At 41.7% G+C, this 4852-nt stretch overlaps 1 non-coding gene across 1 annotated transcript; it reads left to right on the top strand.

Annotated features, from left to right (window-relative positions):
* Positions 1 to 4495: 4495 nt before the first annotated feature.
* On the top strand, positions 4496 to 4600 carry LOC122726944. The gene has a single exon (XR_006352935.1). It is a non-coding gene; the product is annotated as a U6 spliceosomal RNA (small nuclear RNA).
* Positions 4601 to 4852: the final 252 nt, after the last annotated feature.

Consider the following 4852-nt stretch of genomic DNA (forward strand, 5'->3'; position numbering starts at 1 on the left):
GGAAGTGGGACAGTCATTGAAAATGCACAGTGACCCTGGGCAAGTCACTTAACCCTCATTACCCTGCAAAAAAAAAAAAAGCAGAGTGGGAAGATGGGATTCAAGAGTATGTGGAGGGAGGGCAGTGTCAGAAACCTGGGGGATGGCAGGGGGTGGTTCTAAGGGGCTTTAAAAATCAGAGTGCAGTGGATACAGCACTGACCCTGGAGTCAAGAGAACCTAAGTACAAATCCAAGCTCAGACACTTAACACTTACTAGCTGTGTGACTTTGGGCAAGTCACTTAACCCCAATTACCTCACAAAAAAACAAACAAAAAGTCAAACAGAGGACTTTATATCTGATCCTGGAGGTAACAGGGAGACACTGGAGTTTGTTAAATATAGTTGGTGTGTGGGGAGTGACATGATCCAACCTGCACTTTAGGAAGATTAATATGACAGATGAATGGTGCATGGACTGAAATGGGAAGATTTGAAGGAGACCAACCTGAAGCCCATCGAGACAGTACAGAGGAGAGATGAAAAGGTGTGTGTACCAGAATGGTGGGGGTAACAGCAGAGAGAAATGTTGAGAAGGTAAAATCTACAGGACATGGTAACAGACTGACTGAGGAGGGGTGAGGCAGAGTGAGGAGGTTGTAAGCTCAGTAACTGGAAGGTTTGTGGTTCCCTTGATGGTAATAAGGAAATTTCGGGAGGGGAGAGGTTTGGGGTTAAAGATAATGAGTTCAGTTTTGGACAAGTCAGGGTTCAAGATGTGTGTGGGACATTTAGTTCAAGATGTCTAATGGGCAATTGGACATATGAGATTGGAGGTGAGCAGGACAGGCAGACTTGAGAATCATCAACAGAGATGATCACTGGATCCTTGGGAGCTGATGAGATCACCAAGTAAAATGGTATGGAGAGAGCAGAGAAGAGGGCAGAGGACAGAACAAATACTCCATAACCTAGACCCCTTCTGGGTCATGCCTTTGCACACCCAGTCCCTTATGCTAGTGTCCAGCATTAAAGAGAATAAATGCTCATTGAACCAAATTTAATTGAGTTGGACTGGCATTCGTGCCTGCGTCCCCTCTGCATCAGAGAATTCCTTCAAGGCTCAGTTCAGGGACTACTTCCTATGGGAGACCTTTCCCGAGCCCCCTAGTGGTTAATGCTCTCTCCCTCTTGAAATGACTTTATATTCATTTGTCTTAAGCTTCGGCTTACCTTTCCAAGCTGATTATTACACATTGTGATGTTGAATTGAGCTACCAGCTCTACCCCATAGATGATGCTCCACCTCTTCTCTTCATGTCTTTGCCTAAGCTGTCCCTCATGCCTGCAATGCCCTCCCCTCCATCTCTTAGAATGCCTAGTTCCATTCTAGTCTCAGCTCAGGCAATACCTCCCACATGAAGCCTTTCTTGATTTTCTTAGTTGTTGGTCCCCCTTTCTAAAAAATAAATTTGTATTTATTTTGTATATAAACATTTTGCATGTGAATAGTATGTATTACATATAAATATTTTTTATTTATTTGATATACAATGTATTAAATATATTTTCTTTATAAATCTTTTACTTTTATAAAGAAACAATTTGTACATTATATTATATATAATTAGTATATATTTCCATATTGACATCTTGTATTTATTTATATAAATATATATGATATATTTATATATGTAAATGTATACACATGAGTGCAATGTGATAGATATTTCTTCCATCAATAAATATTTTTATTGACTTGGGTTTTTTTTAGTTTTCAACATTTGTTTTTATAAGATTTCAATTTTCAAACTTTTCTCTCTCCCTCCCTCCCTCTCCAAGACAGCAGGTAATCTGATATAGGTTACATATGTATAATAACATTAAACACATTTCTGCATTAGTCATGTTATAAGAGAAGAATCAGAGCAAAAAGGAAAAACCTCAAAAAAGAAAAACAACAGCACCAAAAACAAAAGAAATAGTATGGTTCAATCAACATCCATATTCCACAGTTCTTTTTTTTTTTTTCTGGATTTGGAGAGCTTTTTCCATCATGAGTCCTTTGGAACTTTCTTGTACCATTGTATTGGTGAGAAGAATCTAGTCTTTCACAGTTGATCAACACATGATACTGTGTACAGTGTTCTTCTGGTTCTGCTCATCTCACTTATCATCAGTTCATGCAAGTCCTTCCAAGTTTCTCTGAACTCCTCCTGCTCATTGTTTCTTACAGCACAATAGAATTCCATTACATTCATATACCACAACTTGTTCAGCCATTCCCCAGTCAATGGGCAGCCACTCAATTGCCTTTTTTGTTTGTTTTTTGTTTATTTGTTTTCATGGGGCAATGAGGGTTAAGTGACTTTCCCAGGGTCACACAGCTATTAAGTGTCAAGTGTCTGAGGCCAGATTGGAACTCAGGTCCTCCTGAATCCAGTGCCAGTGCTTTATCCACTGTATCACCTAACTGCCCCCTATTGGCTTGTTTGTGAACAAGTCACATTTCCTAAGTAGATGGTAAGCATCTTAAGGGCAGGGATCATATCTTTGTTTTTACATCCTTAGTCCCTTGCACACCATAGGTGCTTAACAAATGTTTGTTGCAGACGTTTCACTGCTCCAGGTCTGTTTCTTCATCTGTAAAATGGGGCTAGTCACACCTATAGCACTTTCATGCCAGAGGTGCTAGGAGGCTCAACAGAAGAAATAAAGGTAAATTGTTTCATTTTGGCAAAGCGTTCAGCATTGTGTAAATGCCAGTTCCGATTATTCTTCTTTGGTACTGTCACATTTTATTTTTCCCATTCCCATTCCCCTTCAACTCTCCCTCATAATTCTTTCCTTCTCCTTTTCCTTTTTTTTGACAGGATGGGGTGGTGAAGAACATGTAGAATCCAATAATTTGGGGGAATTCAAGGGTATGTACTCTTCTGATCTCTTCCAAAAGGTGCTGCCATTTTCTGGTTTGATTTCCCATGCAGGATTTCCATGGCTCATTCATAAGGCCATCAAAAAATCTTGTTTTGTGTCCAAATCCTATGCATTGGCTCATTCCATCCTCTGAAACTTTGTCTCCCCAGGAGGCCATGCCATTGCACCAAGTGGCTTTGTGTGTGTGTCCCCACGGTTAGACAGAGCTCTCAGTGAAGCCCTCCCTCTTCTGTGAAAGGACATCCTTCCTCCTGTCCCAGGCCACCAGGTGTTGATTTTTTGTTTTCCTTAACAGACTGGAAAGAAAATGTTTATTTTTATCTTAAATGAAAGAGGATGAGTCTCACTGGCAGAGCCCTCATGGAGTCCTGCCCATTGGCGTGCCCACCACGGGTTGGCACTGGTACATGCTTGGTTCAGGAGTGAATCGTTCTCATTCTTTTGTGGCCCCTGCTGTCCTCTGCTGCTCAACAGAAAGCCATCTGCCTGGAAGATGCTCACCAGCCATGCTTTGTCATGGAGATTTGGGTGGTTTCTAAGGACCTCTTGGTGTGGTAACATATCTTTCTCCATTCTTGTAAATATTCTTTAGGTTAAAAAAAAAGATTTTGGCTCCCAAGTGTCAACAGGTGAAGAGAGGGATATGTGGTACCCTGGTTAGCAGAGAGGAGCAACTTCCTAAGGGCAGATGTCCCTACTGTGTAACATAGGCTGCCCGTGTAAACCCCTTTCATTGTCTGGCATCCCTATCCTGTGCCAAGGAGCTAACCAACTTGCAAGTAGGCATTCTGCCCTCCAAACAGATGGGCACAGGAGATAGGCAGGCCAGTGCCCATGTATGATCATGAAATGTGCTGGTGTAGGGGAGCCAAGGATGTTGGAAGGAGAGGTCTGTCCCTGGCTTTGACACCTCCAGTTGAGTGTTGGGCTACTGCTGATGAGTTTGTAACATGGAGTAAATAAAAGCAAAGGGGGAAAGAAGGTGATGTGGTTAGATGGTGATGTGAATGGGCAACATATATGGGAGCCCCATTCATTCATTCATTCATTCATTCATTCATTCATTCATTCATTCATTCATTCATTCATTCAGCAAATGCAATGTTAGCACCTACTATGTGCTAAGCACTATGCTTAGTACTGGGATACAAAGTTTAGTTGACACAGCTTCTGTCCCCATGGAGTCTAGGGGGCATAAGACAGCTCCAGAGAGCTCTATTCTCTGGTATAGTGGAAAGTACCCTGAATTTGGAGTCCCAGGACCTGATTTCAAATCTCACCTCCACCATTTACCCACTTGATAAGTTTTCAGTGGAGAAGTATTAAAGCAGAATCAAGGCAAAAAGGATTTACCAGGTATCTAGTATATGTCAGGTACTGTGCTAAGCCCTGGGATAAGGCAAAGGCTGGTGCCCACTTGCCTGGGATGTTATAGTAGGGGTTCCTTTAATAGATGCATTGGATTGCTGAAATACTTTCCAATTCTGAGACTGTTCGTCATGAGGAATTTGGGGGAGCACTGGCATATGGTTGTTTTGTCTCCCATTAAAAGAGTGAGCTGAAATTGTCTGAGGTCGTGCTTGCTTCGGCAGGACTTATACTAAAATTGGAACGATACAGAGAAGATTAGCATGGCCCCTGCACAAGGATGACAAACAAATTCATGAAGCGAAATTCTCTGAGGTCTCTTCCAGCTCAAAATGGATGATTCTATGATATAACACTCAATTCAATTAAACAAACCTTGACTAAGCACCTACTGTATGCCAGGCACTGCATTAGGTGTGTGCTCTCAAGGAGTTTGCATTCTACTGAGGGGTAAAACATGTACACAAGCAAATACATATCAGTTATATGGAGAGTAATACCAAGAAATTTCAGAAAGCTAGCACCTAGGAGAAGAAGGAAAGACCTTGTGTAAGAGGTGGTCTGAGT

This window comes from Dromiciops gliroides, chromosome 4 (assembly GCF_019393635.1).
Source record: "Dromiciops gliroides isolate mDroGli1 chromosome 4, mDroGli1.pri, whole genome shotgun sequence".
NCBI lineage: Eukaryota > Metazoa > Chordata > Mammalia > Microbiotheria > Microbiotheriidae > Dromiciops > Dromiciops gliroides.